General features: G+C 41.6%; 1 protein-coding gene and 1 long non-coding RNA gene across 3 annotated transcripts in view; one reads left to right on the top strand and one right to left on the bottom strand.

Moving 5' to 3' along the window:
* Positions 1-19,431, top strand: part of NELL1 (neural EGFL like 1) — a 1,057,189-nt gene that overhangs the window by 533,161 nt on the left and 504,597 nt on the right. The gene's annotated exons all lie outside the window — the stretch shown is intronic.
* On the bottom strand, positions 13,922-18,520 carry LOC139180637 (uncharacterized). Its single transcript, XR_011564868.1, has 3 exons — positions 18,352-18,520; positions 15,534-16,619; positions 13,922-14,135 (listed from the first exon to the last, which is right to left on the bottom strand). It is a non-coding gene; the product is annotated as an uncharacterized lncRNA (long non-coding RNA).

Below are 19,431 nucleotides of genomic sequence, written 5' to 3'. Positions count from 1 at the left end.
TCTCCAGGGGATCTTCCCAACCCAGGGATCAAACACGTCTCCTGTATTGGCAGGTGGTTTTTTTACCACTGAGCCACCTAGGAAGCTCAATGCATGGTCTCTTTGGGGGACATGCAATTAACATTTCAGGAGAATAATTTTATAGGACATAGAGCTGAGTGCTTAATTGTGAGGTGTGGGTAATGCAGGATCACTGGCGCTGGGGGAAAAAAGGCGGGGGGGTATAATTACTACATGGTAGACAGTATGTTTTCCAATGGGAGTTGGTTTGGTTTTGATGTTCGGTGGGAGATGGCAGAAGAGAATTGAGAAGAAATAGTAGGTAATGGTGCTTTAGGAAAGGATCCATCTCCATTTATGTCACGGAGGTGGCTTGGGTAGAAGTGGGAGAAACAGAAGGCTCTGAGTCAGACAAACCTGGGTTCCTTCCCCAACTTTAGGCATTATCAGTAGCATCAACTCAATCAACTTAGATCAACTTTGAATCAACTTTGGGGAAATGGACATACCTTTCTCTCAGACTCCTGTGAGAAGTAAATGAGATAATATTTCTAAAGTGGTTGGAAGAGAGCCAAGCACAGAGCAAATATTCAATAACCGTTAGCTACTACTATCACTATTTTATGGGTGAGGACTCTAACTTAGGATGCAAGGAGTTAGGGAATGGTCCACAGCTACAGACCTCAGGAATGTGGAATAGGGCTCAATAGGAATGCCTTATAACTTCAGAGACTCAGGTGCAACCTCCATCAGAGCTCTTTTACGGATGCCTTCTAAATCCTAATGCAATATGGACTTCTGAGGCTCAATAAACATCAGCCATTATTAGAGTGACAGATAGAATCTGGGGCTGGGGGCCTAGAGAATCTTATTTATCCCACAGCTCTGCCCTTTATAAGCTTTGGGGTCTCAGAGTGTTGCCTTATGTGCCCTGTGACTCACATTGTAACACCAAGAGAGAAGGTTGGGTTTTAAGGTTTAAACATGTGAAATAGTCTTCTTCTAAGTCGCTTCAGTCGTGTTCAATTCAGTGCGACCCCATAGACTGCAGCCCACCAGGCTACCCTGTCCCTGGGATTCTCCAGGCAAGAACACTGGAGTGGGTTTCCATTTCCTTCTCCAATGCAGGAAAGTGAAAAGTGAAAGTGAAGTCACTCAGTTGTGTCCGACCCTTAGCGACCCCATGGACTGCAGCCCACCAGTCTCCTCCGTCCATGGGATTTTCCAGGCAAGAGTACTGGAGTGGGGTGCCTTCTAACCCCACCCAATAACTGATTCTGAGATGATGGTTAGTACTGAAGCCCTAAGACCTGATCAGCAAATCCCCTTCTCCTTACCAAGTGGCTCTCAAAGCATGTCCATGGGCACCATGGCTCCTTGAAATACGTCTGGAGAGCTACTTTTCTTTAGAAGCTCAGTCTCTATAGACAGTGTCCAGATTCCCTGGGAACAGAAGCCTACAGACAGATGCTTTGGGCTGATGGGTTGAGAGGAGCAGAAAGTAGATTCACTATGGTTTATAATTAATGAGGTATACAATTCCTTGATTTTTTTTTTAATAGCGTCTCTGGAGTGATTCATTTGTAAGTTACTGTAGACCAGAGCTTTAGAGTCTGTTTTGAGAGATCCTTTGAAATATTTAAGTTCATTCCCTGAGCAAGGAAGTCCCCTAACCTGTGAGCACCTTTGGCATTTATCAGCTTGCTGGCTGGCATCTGGCTAGTTCTTAGGGGCAGTCACAGGAGAAATTGCTATCAGGGTACAGATGGACAGTCAGAAGCTTGGTCTGGGTTGGACTCCAGGATGGGGTCTTCGATGCTTGGGAAATATCCTTAGAGGGAATTTGTAGCATACAGAGAGATGTGTAAAGACAACAGCAAGTTTAATAAAATTAATAAAAGATTATTTATAATCATGAAAGTAATTATGGAGTAAAAAAAATCAGAGGAATAAGAAGAAATTAAAAACCACCCATAATTTAAACCCATCTGAAAATTTCTATTCCTACATCTGTATTCTACATTGTGAAAATCACTGTGCAGCTACCAGTTAAAATTTTAATTGCTTCTACTTATTTCATGAGCATTGTCCGAATTAGTGAAGTTACTTAAAAAACACAGCTCTTCCTGTCTGCAAAATATCCTCTCCTCCAGATGCACTGTTACGTGCTTTGCTAAGATGCTTCAGTCATGTCTGACTCTTTGTGACCCTAGCCCACCAGGCTTCTCTGTCCATGGGATTCTCCAGTGTACTGGAGTGAATTACCCCGTGCCCTTCTCCAGGACATCTTCCTAACCCAGGGACTGATCCCTCACTTCTTAAATCTTCTACATTGGCAGCAGGTTCTTTACCACTGGCACCGCCTGGGAAGCCTTTGTATCATTATAACTTTTGCTACATTGGAGAAGTATGAAGGTCCACTTGCTACTCTGTCTTCATATGGGTCTATCATATGCATGTGTCTCTTCTTCCTCTGTTACAATGGATGGTGATCATTGTTTTTGCCCGAGCTTGGATGAAGAGTGAGTCACAGAGCAAAGCTCAAACCAGCCCCAAGCAGTAAATACACCTGCTTAAGGGATCTTGCAGGGGGAAAGGATCAGTGATTCTCAAAGGTTATTTCTTAAAGGACATTTCTGGGAAAAATAGGACCCTAAAGTACTGTGTAATGTTAACACATATTTTGAAGGTGCCAGGACCTTGCATAATTATTTTGCATTGAGAACACTTTGTAACCACACAGAGGCATCCAGCAAGCCCCTACCTTGTTTATGAGATGTGTTTTATATATTTATATAAGGTGCCAGAAAATACCTTCAAATTATGCTCATTTGATTCTGAATTTGGATGAACTGTTGAGGAAATGTGCCTAGAGAGAGCTTGCTTTTCAATTCTCCAACACCTTAGGGTATTTTCTTGTTAAGAGAATTATTTTCTTCATGCCAAGTCCGTTTGACTTGGTTATACAAAAAATGTGCCATTCTCCAGAAACAGCATCCCTGCCTATTAATGTGAGAGGGACACGCTGAGGCCGGTCCTGTCTGGGCCAGAGAGGGTGTGGTCTGCATGACTGCAGACAGTACAGCGGAGGGGATCAAGTGAAGATATAGGCTGTCACACTTCTCTTAGCCTCAAGCACACCATCTTTTTTTAGAATAGGTTCAAGCAACTCACAGCTTCAGAGCCAAGCCCACGAGGGAGGCCAGAGAATGGTGCCCTCTCTCTATTTTTAGGATTTCGAAAACCAACAAGTCAAAAAACAGCACTGGCATGTAATTGGGCTTACCTCTTAAAACTGCTGAAGTTTTGCCTTTGCTCCAATGCTATATGGACATGTTTAATTTGATCTCTTTTCTCATCTAATTTTTTCTCTTGACTCTATACTCTCAGGTGTGTTATTATAGTTATTTCATTTCATTTTTCTTTCCTATTCACATTTGCTTCACTAATATGTGTTGTTATTTACTGATGACCTGCACAAATGATAGTTTTAACGAGGGGTGAAAGGTCAAAAGTGACTTTAAAAAGAAATAAACAAGTACTGGTGAGAATATAGAGAAATTTGGAAATCTTGTACTGTCAGGGAGAATGTAAAATGGTGTGGCCAGTGTAGAAACCAGTTTGATAGTCCCTCAAGAAATTAAAAATAGATTTAAAAATCATAGGATCTAACCATTCCACTTTTGAGTTTATACCCCAAATAATTGAAAGCAGGGTCTTGAAGGGATATTTGTGCCCACATGTTTATAGTGAGCGGCATTAGTTACATTAGCTAAAATGAGAAAGCAACCTGACTGTCCCTCAACAGATAAATGAATAAGGAGAATGAAGTCTATGCATCCCATGGGGTGCCATTCAGCCTTAAAAAGGAGGGACATTCTGACAGAAACAACGTGGATGAACCATAGAGAATACTATACTAGGTGAAATAAGCCAGACTCAAAAAGACTAATACAAAACGATTCCACTGTATGTTGAATCTCAAGTTACAAAATTCATAGAGACAGAAAGTAAGATGGTGGTTGTTACAGGCTGGGGAGTTCTTGTTCAGTGGGTATTTAGGCTCAGTTTTTACAAGATAAAAAGAGTTCTGGAGCTGGATAGTAGTGATTACACAAAAACGTGAATGTAATGCTTAATACCCCTAAACTGTACACTTCAAATGGCTATAATGGCAAATTTTATGTTATATGTACTTTACCACAATAAAAAAAAGAGTTGGGAAAAAAATGCCACTGGAGACAGATCTCATCCTGTTATTGAGTCAACTCTAGAAATAACATTGAGAAGGCGATGGAACCCCACTCCAGTACTCTTGCCTGGAAAATCCCATGGACAGAGGAGCCTGGTGGGCTGCAGTCCATGGGGTTGCGAAGAGTCAGACATGACTGAGCGACTTTACTTTCACTTTTACTTTCATTCATTGGAGAAGGAAATGGCAACCCACTCCAGTGTTCTTGCCTGGAGAATCCCAGGGACAGGGGAGCCTGATGGGCTGCTGTCCATGGAGTCACACAGAGTCGGACACAACTGAAGTGACTTAGCAGCAGCAGAAATAACATTTGCCATGCTTTTCCTTGCTTCTTTAACATATTGGACACGGAATTCTGTTTTTGTCAGTGATTTATTCAATCATTGTTTTAGTCATTAAACAGTTATTAATTGAGAAATCTACTGAGCATCAGGTATCATTCTGGATGCCGTGGTACATTAGTAAATAAAACAGAAAAGGCCTAGCTATCAGTGGAGCTTTCATTCTTGTTGGGTGGTGTGTGTGCTAAGTCACTTTAGTTGTGTCCGACCATGTGACCCAGTGGACTGTAGCCTGCCAGGCTCCTCTGTCCATGGGATTCTCCAGGCAAGAATACTGGAGTGGGTTGCCATGCCCTCCTCCAGGGGATCTTCCCAACTCAGGGATCGAACCCATGTCTAACATCTACCTGCATTAGCAGGTGGTTTCTTTACCACTGGTGCCACCTGGGAAGCCCTAGTTGGGTGGAGTCAAACAATAAACAGGAACTCTATAGAATGTCGATGGGACTTCCCTGATGGCTCAGATGGCAAAGCATCTGTCTACAATGCGGGAGACCCGGGTTCGATCCCTGGGTTGGGAAGATCCCTGGAGAAGGAAATGGCAATCCACTCCAGGACTATTGCCTGGAGAATCCCATGGACAGAGGAGCCTGGTAGGCTACAGTCCACTGGGTTGCAAAGAGTTGGACATGACTTAGTGACAGGACAGGGCTATATAGAATGTCAGATGGTGGGACTATGGGGAGAAATAAAGTGAAGGAAGGAGATGAATGTGCAAGGTTGGGCAGTGGTGCAGTTTTATGTGGGGTGGTCTGGAAAGGGCTCATAGATGAGGGGCAAATAATCAAAGACATGAGAGCAGTGAGGGGAGTAAGCCTCAGTGATCCCTGGAATAAACAAGGTTCCACTCTGTGGAAACAATGGATGAACAGAACAGTCATCTCCTCCACGACTCAGGATGAGATAAGGAGGCGTGTTATATCAGTTAACTCCCATTGGCTCTTCTCTACCCTCTGAGTGTCTCTAGTATTTTATGGTGGAATCAAGTACATGGGTGTCATGGCCATTATATGCTGCAGAGAATTCTTCCATAACCTCTGAGTCACGACTCTCTTCTCAAGACTTAAAGATGATAGAATTTGGGCCACTGGATAAAAGGGGAGTGACTGACTGTGTTTTTTCTTTAAGTAGAAGCCAAAGCTTTAATGGCCCTAGCCATTACTAGGACAATACTCCTTTAGAGGAATAGAGTTCATGAAGGGGCATTTGAACACAGCATGCAGGGAATTCAGTTCTCATGTCCGCTTACTGTTAACAAGGTCTCCACATTTAATTCCACAGGATAAATGTGACAACTCTAGAGTCTGGGCCAGAAAATATCTCTAAGCAACCAGGGAGCTGAAAGAGCCTTGCTTTTTTTCTTTATTTTTACATCTGTGGTATTTCATGTCCCCTGTTGTTGATAAACAATTCAGAAAAGAATGTTGCAGCCCTGACTTTTTAAAGCTGAAGACAAATATATTACATGATTGGTCCCTAAACAGGCACAGGGTTTTGAAAGGTCAGTATTTTGTATTTGTTAGTCAAGGGCATGGTCTTTGGAGCTTTGCAATCAGTTGGTTTTGTTCTTGTAGCTAGAAGAAAGGTAAAGACTATGTGTTTCAAATGCACAGAACTGATGTTGTCATATTGTCATGGTCCCCAAGTGTACTGTTCAGTTAGTTCCGTCACTCAGTCGTGTCCGACTCTTTACGACCCCATGGACAGCAGCACGCCAGGCTTCCCTGTCTATCACTGACTCCTGGAGCTTGCTCAGACTCATGACCATCGAATCGTAGATGCCATCCAACCATCTCATCCTCTGCTGTCCCCTTCTCCTCCTGTTTTCAATCTTTCCCAGCATGAGAGTCTTTTCTAATGAGTTGGATCTTCACATCAGGTGGTCAAAGTATTGGAGCTTCAGCTTCAGCATCAGTCCTTCAATGAAAATTCAAGACTGATTTCCTTTAGGGTTGACTGATTTGATTTCCTTGCAGTCCAACGGACTCGAAAGAGTCTTCTCCAACACCACAGCTCAAAAGCATCAATTCTTTGGCACTCACCTTTCTTTATGGTCCAGCTCTCACATCCATACGTGACTCCTAGAAAAACCATAGCTTTGACTGGATGGACCTTTGTCAGCAAAGTAATGTCTCTGATTTTTAATACGTTGTCTAGGTTGGTCATAGCTTTTCATCCAAGGAGCAAGTGTCATTTAATTTCATGGCTGCAATCACCATCTGCAGTGATTTTGGAGCCCAAGAAAATAAAGTCTGTCATTGTTTCCATTGTTTCCCCATTTGTTTGCCATGAAGTGATGGGATGATGGGACCAGATGCCATGATCTTCGTTTTCTGAATGTTGAGTTTTAAGCCAACTTTTTCACTCTCTTCTTAAACTTTCATCAAGAGGCTCAATATTTTTTCTTTGCTTTCTGCCATAAAGGTGGTGTCATCTGCATATCTGAGGTTATTGATATTTCTTCTGGCAATCTTGATTCCAGCTTGTGCTTCATCCAGCCTGACATTTCATATGGTGTACTGTGGATATAAGTTAAATAAGCAGGGTGACAATATACACCCTTGACATACTCCTTTCCCAATTTGGAACCAGTTTGTTATTCCATGTCTAGTTCTAACTGTTGCTTCTTGACCTGCATACAGATTCTTTAGGAGGCAGATAAAGTGGTCTGGTATTTCAATCTCTTTAAGAATTTTCCACAGTTTGTTGTGATCTACACAGTCAAAGGCTTTGGCATAGTCCATAAAGCAGAAGTAGATGTTTTTCTGGAACTCTCTTGCTTTTTTATGATCCAATGGATGTAGGTAATTTGATCTCTGGTTCCTCTGCTTTTTCTAAATCCAGCTTGAACATCTGGAAGTTCTCAGTTCATGTACTATTGAAGCCTCACTTGGAGAATTTTGAACACTACTTTGGTAGTTTGTGAGATGAGTGCAATTGTGCAGTAGTTTAAACATTCTTTGGCATTGCCTTTCTTTGGGACTGGAATGAAAACTGACCTTTTCCATTCTTGTGGCCACTGCTGAATTTTCCAAATATGCTGGCGTATTTAGCGCAGCACTCTCACAGCATCATCTTTTAGGATTTGAAATAGCTCAACTGGAATTCCATCACCTCCACTAGCTTTGTTCATAGTGATGCTCTCTAAGGCCCACTTGACTTCACATTCCAGGTTGTCTGGCTCTAGGTGAGTGATCATTACATTGTGGTTTTCTAGGATGAAGATCTTTTTTGTATAGTTCTTCTGGATATTCTTTCCACCTCTTCTTAATATCTTCTGCTTCTGTTAGGTCCATACCATTTCTGTCCTTTATTGTGCCCATCTTTGCATGAAATGTTCCCTTGGTATCTCTAATTTTCTTGAAGAGATCTTTAGTCTTTTCCATTGTATTGTTTTCCTCTATTTCTTTGCATTGATCACCGAGGAAGGCTTCCTTATCTCTCCTTGCTATTCTTTGGAACTCTGCATTAAAATAGGTATATCTTTCCATTTCTCCTTTGCTTTTGCTTCTCTTCTTTTCATAGCTGTTTGTAAGGCCTCCTCAGACAACAATTTTGCCTTTTTGCATTTCTTTTTATTGGGGATGGTCTTGATCACTGCCTCTTGTACAATGTCACAAACCACCATCCATATTCTTCATGCACTCTCTCTATCAGATAAAATCCCTTGAATCTCTTTGTCACTTCCACTGTATAGTTGTAAGGGATTTTATTTAGGTCATAACTGAATGGTCTAGTGGTTTTCCCTACTTTCTTCAATTTAAATCTGAATTTCGCAATAATAAGTTCATGATCTGAGCCACAGTCAGCTCCCGGTCTTGTTTTTGCTGACTGTATAGAGTTTCTCCATCTTTGGCTGCAAAGAATATAATCAATCTAATTTCAGTATTGACCATATGGTGATGTCCATGTTAGAGTCTGCTCCTCTTGTGTTGCTGGAAGAGGGTGTTTGCTATGACCAGTGAATTCTCTTGGCAAAATTCTGTTAGCCTTTGCACTGCTTCATTCTGTACTCCAAAGCCAAATTTGCCTGTTCCTCCAGGTATTTCTTGATTTCCTACTTTTGCATTCCAGTCCCCTATAATGAAAAGGACATCTTTTTTGAGTGTTAGTTCTGGAAGGTGTTATATGTCTTCATAGAACTGTTCAGCTTCTTCAGCGTTACTGATCAGGGCATAGACTTGGATTACTGTGATACTGAATGGTTTGCCTTGGAAATGAAAAGAGAACATTCTGTCTTTTTTGAGATTGTGTCCAAGTACTGCATTTTGGACTCTTGTTGACTATGAGGGCTACTCCATTTCTTCTAAGGGATTCCTGCCCATAGTAGTAGATATAATGGTCATCTGAGTTAAGTTCACCCATTCCAGTCCATTTTAGTTCACTGATTCCTAAAATGTCGATGTTCACTCTTGCTGTCTCCTATTTGACCACTTCCAATTTGCCTTGATTCATGGACGTTATATTCCAGGTTCCTATGCAGTATTGCTCTTTACAACATCAGATTTTACTTCCATCACCAGTCACATCCACAACAGGGTATTGTTTTTGCTTTGGCTCTGTCTTTTCATTCTTTCTGGAGTTTGTTCTCCACTGATCTCCAGTAGCATATTGGGCACCTACTGACCTGGGGAGTTCATTTTTCAGTGTCCTATCTTTTTGCCTTTTCATACTGTTTATGGGATTCTCAAGGCAAGAATACTGAAGTGGTTTGCCATTCCCTTCTTCACTGGAGCACGTTTTGTCAGAACTCTCCACCTTGACCCGTCTTATCTTGGGTGGCCCTACACGGCATGGCTCATGGTTTCATTTAGTTAGATTTAGGAAGAATGTCCAGAAAGTTTTGAGGAACTATGTGTACAGGGCATATAAGTCTCCCAGAGTAGGTTAGCCGTAATTAGGTAATCAGGAGCCATTATAAACTCCTGAACTGGGTATTTAGATGATCGATCTGGGAGTAGCATGCCTGGGAAGAAGAGGGATTAAATGCTCAGAGACTAGTTTGTGGATTGCACAGTAAACTTGTTCATCAAAGCCTGGATGAAGCTGGTGGCCTTGGTGGCAGGTTGGATAAAGGAGATTAAAGGGAAGAAAATGATTGAAAAATTCTAGTGTTTGGACTTTGTGACAGTAGAAAGATGGCATTTCCATGAATGGAAATGGCAGTGTTGGAAAAAATGAGTCATTCTGGATTCGAACAGTATGGGTCACATTTGTCGTAACAACATAATATTTATTGAGTCATGTTTGGTCAGCAGGATTTATTAAAGCAAAATGGTGTTGGATGATACTAAATCAGGAGTCAGGAGTGGCCAGTGAAAACTCACAGATGATGATGACAATGACTACAAGTTCTTCCACTGCTTGTAGTCCTATCATCACGTTGTCATCATCTCTGAGTGCCCATTTTCTTTAGTGCAGGTAATTGTGCACCAGGGCAATTTAATCGTGCAACTGGGCAATTTAACCACAAGCTGAAGTGAAGCCATCTTCTTCACCAGTCAATATCCAATTATATCTCCAACTCTCCTTTATGGACAAAAATGTCCATTGCTCACCAGTAAAGAGGTAAAGACAAGAAGGCAAGCTGACTGGGACTATCTTTAGATATATAATTCTACCTGCAATTAACACAGACCAATTAACACCTTGGACAGTAACTTGATTGGTATGTCCTACTTTTAGAAAGATGAGTCAGACATATAGAGGAAAGGAAACAAATCTCCTCCCTTCTTATAAAGTGTATTCACCTTATTCACTTTGTTGATAGAAATATCAAACTGGATTATATGTGAGAGTTAGGTATTTGAGGTAGAGATGTGACTCATACCTGCTACAGGTATGAGGACAGGGATATAAGAAAGTGTACAGAGAAAAGTGTGTATGGCCAGGGACATAGAGGAGAACCCCATACGAAGGCCGTTGGTTGTGAAGGGACACAGTAGTAAATGTGGCAGTAAAATTAAGCAATTATAAAATGGAAATAAAAGAATGAAAGTGTTGGTGGTTGGCAGTATTTCTGGAAGATCCTCCAGAGTCTTGCGGGGGGATGGAGGGGGTGGAGAAGATAACGGAAAATTCCATTATATTTGAAAAGAAGAAAGTCATTGGCAATCTTCCAAAGAACAAAATCACTGCCATCTCCAGTAACAGGATTTTAAAAGAGACATTTTGATAGAAAGTTGGACAGTGATGGTAATATGGAGGCTTTTGGCAGTCAAGTGGTTAGAAAGAATGGTAGAGAAAAGGGATAGCCAGTTCAAGTGAAAGATAGTGAGAGAAGGAAGCATATTGTAGGACATCCTTTATGTGTGAAATCTAAAAAGAAATGATACAAATGAACTTACTTACAAAACAAAAAGAGGCTCACAGATTTAGAGACTGAACTTGTGGTTGCTGGGGGTGGGGAGTGGGGACAGATGGGGGGAATGGAGTTAAGGAGTTTAGGATGGATATGTACTCTCTACTATATTTAAAATGTATAACCATCAAGGACCTACTGAATTGCACATGGAACTCTGATCAATGTTATGTGGCAGCCTGGATGGGAGCAGATTTGGGGGGAAAATGGGTGTATGTATACATATGGCTGAGTCCCTTCACTGTTCATCGGAAACTCTTACAACATTGTTAATCAACTGTACCCCTGTGCAAAATAAAATGCTTAAAAAGTAAAGTGGAAATGATTTTCAAATAATGAAGACAAAGAAAGATACTTGTCTGCCTCAAGTTGACTTTTAGGATGAACAACATTTGCAGGTTATATGCGAGGAGGAGGTTGAAGATGCTCAAGAGGCAGGCATCATTGTGGGCAGGCAGAGTACAGACAAAGGAGCTGGCTTCGTGGGAGAGCTTGGAAGCTGATGGTACAACTGGAAGGAGTTAGAAGCCAGAGCCAGGCAGAGGGGTCTAGTATGAAAGCCATGCTTGTGGAGATCAGTGCCTGGCTGTGCACTAAAACCATCTTTTCTTTCAGTACACTTTCTGCAGCGTACATTCCATCCTCTCTATCACAGACCACAAAAAGCAGTTCTACTTTATATAAATAGAAATGGGAGGTTCCCCCCCTCCCCCCCCCCCCCCCCCCCCCCCCCCGCCGGAGGGACATTTGAAATATAGTATTCACTTTATTGCTCAGTCACATTTGTCAGCATTTTGTTTTGCGAAGGTGTTTTGCTGTGTGAGGTTGGAGGGAGCCTGATGGTGTGGTTAAAGCAACTAAATCTGAAACTGGAAGCTCTGCATGAGTGGCATTTAATTCTTATTCCCTCTGTGCTCTTGGGGAAACCTCATAATTGCTCTCTCAGTCTCCCCATCTGTAAAACTGGTATAAAACCAGCCTTCTCCTCCCTAGGGCATTAAGAGGCTTACTAAGTTAATGTCTTGTAAATTACCAAAATGATTCTAAATGCAAAGTGCTATCATTACCCACCTACCAGATATGATGGCACTCAGAATGATATATTTATTACCTCGTGTTCATTTCTATGGTGATAGCCTGTGCATTTGTAAAGAGATTCTGCTTCTCTGCGAGAGCAAAAGCAGAGGCATATCGTCTATTACCCAGAAACACATCATCAGGAGAGCTAAAAGTGAGTATACAGTTTGTTTTGACCTAAATGTTGTTTTGGGTAGAGAGCCTGTTGTGAAATTTTCTCTTGAAAACAAAAATCTGCCCTCTACCTTGTTGTAAAAATATTAAAAATGAGATGTGAATGCTTCTTGGGACATGTTGAGTTTAGGATGTCACCATAGGAAATTTGAAATTCAACCACGAATAGGCAGGGTTAATCTCAATGAATGCTCAGCACTGTCAAAATCACATTCAAACAACAAAGTCTAAAATGTTATGTACTGTCATTAGGTAGGTATGATGGTCTCTGAAAGCGTGGCCAATGGAAGGGTCCTTCTTCTTGGCAATACATCAGTGCAAGGAGGTCTCTTTGTGTGGTCTTAGGTCAGGGCTCTTCAATCACTATGTATCATATTCTAGGTAGTACTTGACTCTGTTTCAGTTGACTAATGATAATATGGTCAACCACTGTCCTCACTGGATTAATTCTGTAAAAATAATAGAAGTCATAAATACTGAGGGTTTGTGCTTCTAAAGGAGTTTTAGTGAATTATCTCCTTTAGGTGGTATGAGGATGTTGTTTTTTAGTTGCTGAGTTATTTCTGACTCTCTTGTGACCCCATGGACTGTAGCCTGCCCAGCTCTTCTGTCCATGAGATTTTCCCGGCAAAATCCCTGGGAGAGGGTAGCCATTTCCTTCTCCAGGGGATCAACCCAACCCAGGGATCGAACCTGTGTCTACTGCATTGGCAGGCAGGTCGTTACCGCTGAACACCCTGGGAAACCCAGGGTGGGGATATCACTTACTGAATCTGAAAAGAACTAGCCCATCCTACCTCTACCCTTTAGAATACTGTCTTAAGATAGGGGACAGGACCTTCTTTCAGTTCAGTTGCTCAGTCGTGTCTGGCTCTTTGTGACCCCATGAACCGCAGCACGCAAGGCCTCCCTGTCCATCACCAACTCCCGGAATTTACCCAAACTCATGTCCATTGATTTGGTGATGCCATTCAACCATCTCATCCTCTGTCATCCTCTTCTCCTCCTGCCCCCAGTCCCTCCCAGCATCAGGGTCTTTTCCAATGAGTCAACTCTTTGCATGAGGTGGCCAAAGTATTGGAGTTTCAGCTTCAACATTAGTCCTTCCAGACCTTCTTTAGGAAGTAATAGATCGGTTTCATACATTTTCTCAGCTGTTATTTTCCAAATGTGCCCTCATGACCAATGAGGGCTGACCTGATACTATCAATTCGGTCCCCATCTGGATTTAGGGCCTTTGCTCTCCTCTGCCTAAAATGTACTTCCCTCTGACATCTTCCTGGTTCACTCCTTCACTTACTTCAGGCCTCTATCCAAAATCTTTATCTCTATAAAGTTCCCTGGGCTACTTTCAGAAATTTCGGTCCCTGTTGATATTTCCTTTTCCCCTTCTCCATTATCCTTTTCCTCCCCAGTGTGTATCACTATCCACCACACTATACATTTCACTCAGTTACCTTTATGGTCTGGTTCTCCCACTAGAATATAAGCTCCATTAGGGTTAGGATTTTTGTCAGTTTATCTCAGTGCTGTATACTGGCAGCTAAGAAAGTGTCTGGCTTATAGGAGGTACTTGATAAATATTTGATAATTTGAAGTGAGCAATAACTGTCACCATTGAGTAGTCTATGTGCTGTGGTAGATACTAAAGATGTATTCAGTTGTAAGTAGTAACAAAAAGTCCAGCTCAAAGTAGACTAAGCCATAAGAGGGATTTATTGATTCATACTCATATAACGCCAGGGTTAAGCAATTTGGGGGGCTGGTTTGACACAGCAACACAGGGATGCCATCAAAGACCTGGTTCCTTTCCTTTTCTTGGCCTTCTCTCTGCTCTGACTTCTCTGATTTCAACTTCTTGGTCACCGTCCTGGGATCTCATTATGTCATCATGATTCCAAGGTGGGTGCATAGCACACTTTCTTTACATCTAAGGACACAGAGAGAAGGTTGTCTCCAAGAAACGCCCTCAGAAGTGCTAGGAAGCCTCTTTTCCAGAAGCCCCCAGCTCACATATCCGCTCTTGCACTGAACGCTGGCCAGCGATATGGTGATTAGCTTAGCTTTAGTCACAGGCTCGTCTCAAGAGCCTAGGTTGGACTTGGTGTTCCCCAAAACTCCTTGTGTGTGTGTGTGTGTGTGTGTGTGTGTGTGTGAGATATGGTACCTCAATGAAAATCAGGATATTGTTGAGAGTCAAGCAAATGGATAAAGAGAGAAAACAAAGCCTTTGGAAAAAGACAAAACCACTTATTTCACAAAGTCTAGGCCTTTTGGAGGAATTAAGTATGGAATTGGACTCGTGCTATATGGCATGAAGTGGGAACATGGACGTAAGGGTTTAATGAGACCACGTGTCTAAAATACTTGGAACTTTTAGACACATTGGGTTAAATACTTGATGTTCAAGTTGCTTTTTATTGTTATTTCAATACACAGAAGTATTAGGAAGAGTATTAGGATAGTTGTTTCTTTTGACCACCATCAGCTTTGGACCGGGATTTAGCCATAGTGCTGAAAGTCTACAGTTAATTAACCCTAAGGTTAACCCCAGCTCCTAAAGCTGTCATATGGTAAAATGTATCCAATTATTTATTTCCTGTTTAGGTTATTTTTTATAAAACAGAGAAAGGAGAATTTAAATTGTTTAGATTAATATTTATAGTAAATTGCCAGCTCTTTAGTGAAACTGTTCCTCTATAATTCTGTAAGTATTGATTTGGAGACTTTTAGGTTCAAAGGGAGATTAGTGATCATAGAGCTATCCTCCTTATTATAAGAATGAAAAACTGAGGCCTAGAGAAGTTAACTTATTCTAAGGTTACACAGGTGACCTAGATCTTGACTGAATAAGTTTTTTTTTCCAGATTATGCATCGGAATTTTCTGTTATTGACATTGGAGAAAATACATGAATAGCTATATTTTTTTTATAGACCTTGCAAAGTAGTTACCTACATCCCAAGAGAGAAGGAAACAGTGCTTTGGAAGATTTAGTTTTCACAGATGAAAAATGGTCAATTTGATTGTTTTGAGAAATTGGAGACTAAATTTTATTCCATCTTGCGCCCACACACACTTCCATTGCAGGCGCACATAATGCATTTACAGAGAAAAATCTTGCTTGATTAAACTAACTGATCTTGAAAATCCAATTTGAGATCTCAAAGCTCAGAAGGTACAAAAATCTCACTAGAAAAATTTTAATCCTTGACACTCAGTTAATTGTGCCTTCAGGACACAGTCTGGAGCTACCTCTGCCCTCCCTCTCAAAGTGTAGGTTTTCTCTATGCATTAAGCGCTGGAGGGTTTCTTTTGGACACACATACCATTGCGTTGGCTTTCCCTTGTGGTGTTTTATCCTTGTGTTTCATTGTGTGACCTTGGGTGAGCCAGTTAACCTCTTTGTGCCTCAGATAATAAAAACCAGCCCCTCCCTACTGCATAGAGATGTGGTGGAGATAAATTCTGCTTCAGTGCATTTTGAATAAGAAATCTGTGAAGATAAATGGATAGTAGTGTTTGAACCTCATAAATCCAAGTAGAAATGATAAGGGAGGTGATAAAAGAAGCAGAACGGTAGCTTAGAGCAGAGGGCAAATTCACAGCCTCTAGCAATGCAGAAGCCAGTGGTGTCCACACCATTTCGTGTTTCCTTCTCTCTCCTTTTTGTTTCTGTATCTCTCCAGTCACTTTTTAATATAGCCATGTCTCAAAGGTTAAATATTCTGAAACCAGATTCCAGTCCTGTTTCTCATTTCCGTCCTTTCAAATGCTGCCAGCTGAGACTATCTGCTGGTCAGCAGAAGATGTCGTATTAGGATGAGTCTTTCCACTCCTCTCAATAAAAATGGATTGAGTGGTGATGGACTGTAGATGGTAGACACTGGTTTGTCTCAACAGCCGTTCAACCCCACAAAATGCCTTCCTCTTTTATGTTGGCTGGTTTGCTAGGATCTACATTTCCCAAATTCCCTTATTGTCAGGGTCCCAAGCATGACCAAGTACGATTGAGGGTTGCTCAAACAGATGAATTCTTGGAGGCTTTGATAAGGAACTAAATTGCTGGTTTAAATCGTGGCAGAGGCAGTGGTGTCAGCTTCCAGCTTTTCCTGAAGCCTTTCCAATTTGACACCTTCCTCATCCTGGCAGAGCTGAAGTCGTTCTGGAATGGTGGCAGCTCTCTTATTCTATAGCCTCCTCATTGCAGCAGAGGCAGCATCCTCCTTGGAGTTACAATTCTGGAGTGTGCTTTGAGGAATTGTTTTTGGAAGTTCAGCCCAGAGTCTGTTTCATCAGCCTTTCCCTTGCATCGTGTCTTTCCCACCTGGAATTGGATACAGTGAAGGAGCTCGGATGCTGCAGACCCTGGAACCAGCATATCATCTACTCTTGGACTGCCTGCCTCTGAATCACTTTAAATGAGAGAGAAATAAGCTTCAGTATTTAAACCTTCAAAATCAAGTCACTGGTTTTTGTTGTTGAAGACTAATCCTAACTGATACGTAGGCCCCATGGCAAAGGAACATAGTACTTTGTAAATAAAACCGTCTCCAGCATCTGAGTCAACTGTGGTTCCTTCTGGGTCCTGAGTTATATGTAAGTAAAATGAGGTTGAGATATAGACCAATGAACACATATTTTCAAAAGGGCACCTTGAGTGGGATGCAGGCTGAACTGGAGGGTCTGGGTAAGGATGTATAGAATGGCTTGTGGGCATGTGTTTCCACATCAGACTCCCTCTTTATGCCCTTACCAGCTGTCTTCTTGAGTCTGTATTTGGCCATTAAGGCCCAGAGTTGAAGATTACTTTGCCCCAGCTCACTGGAGCTTGAGGACAGTTTTGAATAAACATTGTATAGCAGGGCAAAATTTTTATTATCTTAAGAGCTGGCCAGAGAATTCCTCTTAGAGAAGGATTTTTGCTTAGAAAAAGATTTCAATAAACTGAATAAGTGGAATTGAGGGAAAAGAAGGAATAGAGTAGTAGACCATGGAAGTAAAGCAACATTTGGAGTTGATGGAAAATGAGAAAGGAGACTGGAGGGGAGATAATAGCCAGTGATATGATGGGGTGTTGGGATGAATAGCAGAAAATCCACACTGGTAGCGTGGCCAGAGGACTTGTAAGACCAAGGGGATCTCATGTTGATTGTGTTAAGTTTTTCACAGGAATCTACTTTCCTCCTCTTAAAAGGCAAATAAATATATCTGATTTTACAAACATATATTCTGAGCGCTTTTCCTTTTCCATTCTTTCCTTCTTTTAAGGACTAAAGGAGGACCTGAATTTAACATCTTATTTCATAAGAAACAAAAATGGCACACCTCAGACAGTAAAACTATACAGAGGCTTAGTGAATTCATTCAAATTTTGTGCCTCAATCCCACTCTGTTGGGATTTACATAATCTAGCATAAATTTTGAACTTCCCGCAGATGTATAGAGGTGTGTAGACCAGACAAGGTGGACCCTGGGGTTGAGGAGTCCCAAGCTACATTTAAGTGATGCTTCTTTCCAAAGAATTCTCTTGTTTCTAGACAGGTTGGTTGCTATACAGTTGCAAGGAGACAGAAATAGCCATCACTATTTCAACATAAAGCAGAAGGTGAATGTTGGAAAGATAAAAAATTATGATGCTTTGTGACCAGGTGAAAGTCTGTGTCTAAACCAGTATAAGGACAGAGAGCAGGGAGCTGGACCATGGGGTCACCAGTAGCAGAAACTGGAAAAAAGGAAGGTAAATAAGAAATGGACTCAGAAAAGCAGGAAAGGGGAAACCATCATGTCTCGATTGAAAGGAAGAAAGTGCATCACATCTCAGAATGGTATCTGAGCACAAGTGAGAATGGGAGGGATGGTGAGAGCTGGGAAGCATTACTGGGACACTGTGAGTTTAAGAAATAGGGATGTCTATAAGGACGATAGAGCAGTATAGTTGTTTTTTATGATCCAACTTTTCAATTTTAGTAATTAGCAGCACATGGGCAAGTTTATTTAAACTCTTTCCCCCACCTCAACTGGATTAAATGAAAAATGCTAGGTATATTATTTCTTCTGTAAATATTTAAGGCTATGTCCCTAAGAGATAAAGCTTTCTGATACAAAGGTCTTCTAAACTTAATTTCTTAAAGTGTTCTCTCTCACGGTTTCATGGGTTCATTGGGTTCAGCTGGGCAGGTTTTTAATCCAGGCATCTGAAGATTGATCTGGTCTGGGTTTGCAAGGGGGCTCACTCATGACTGTCCACTGGAAACTCCAGTGGGACTGTTGATTCTACTTCCTTTAAATGGTTTCTCCATGTGGCTTTCCCTAGGATGGCTTCTAGGTTCCAAGAAGGAATGTCCCAAGAGCAAAAGTTCCAAGACACCTGGGTAGAAGCTGTAAGACTTCCTATGACCTAGTCTCAGATCTTAAGGTCATTGTTTCCATCACATTCCACTGAAGAAGGGAGTCACTGGGGCCATAGGAATCTCAGGTGGGTCATGTCATGGGCCAAGGGAATGATGCTAGGGAAGATAAAGGGAACATTTTGGGATAAGTTCCTGCTAAATGGAAATTAGAATTAAACTACTGTTTTTCTTAGGCTTCCTATGTGGAGCAGTGGGAAAGAATCCCCCTGCCATCACAGGAGATGCAGGAGACATGGTTTCAATAACTGGGTCAGGAAGATCACCTGGAGAAGGGAATGGCAGCCCTCTCCAGTATTCTTGCCTAGAAAATTCCATGGACAGAGGAGCCTGGCGGGCTACAGTCCATGGGGTCACAAAAGAGTTGGGCCTGGCTGAGCATACACACACACTGTTTTTCTTGCATATTTGATCTAAGGAGAGTTGCATTTGATTGAATCATTTGAGATATGTGAAATATGAAATCATGTTCACATCCCTGCATCTATTTTTGTGTTGCAGAGTACAATGGAGAAAGTAAGACCTTACCAAATAACATGAGGAAAGCTTTAGGTTTTTAGATTTGTCAAATTTATCTATGTGTTTATCAAGGTAGAAAGATAGAATGAATGCAGTTTATTGGTTGGCAATAACATCCTCTCTCTGTGGTTTTCCTTTCTACTGTGTCACTGGGGCCTTATTCCCACAGGGAGGTTCCTAGGTACAAGGAGGAGTGGCCATTTCACCCCAGAAATCTGCTTTAAGTGTGGCTGGTTCAGGACTATGACAGAAAGTGAGGGTAGCGGTCACAGCAGGCAGAAGGCCCACGTGTCCATTT

Source organism: Bos indicus, chromosome 29 (assembly GCF_029378745.1).
Source record: "Bos indicus isolate NIAB-ARS_2022 breed Sahiwal x Tharparkar chromosome 29, NIAB-ARS_B.indTharparkar_mat_pri_1.0, whole genome shotgun sequence".
Taxonomy (NCBI): Eukaryota; Metazoa; Chordata; class Mammalia; order Artiodactyla; family Bovidae; genus Bos; species Bos indicus.
The sequence above is the reverse complement of the archived record's forward strand: the minus strand, read 5'-3'. Positions and strand labels throughout refer to the sequence as shown.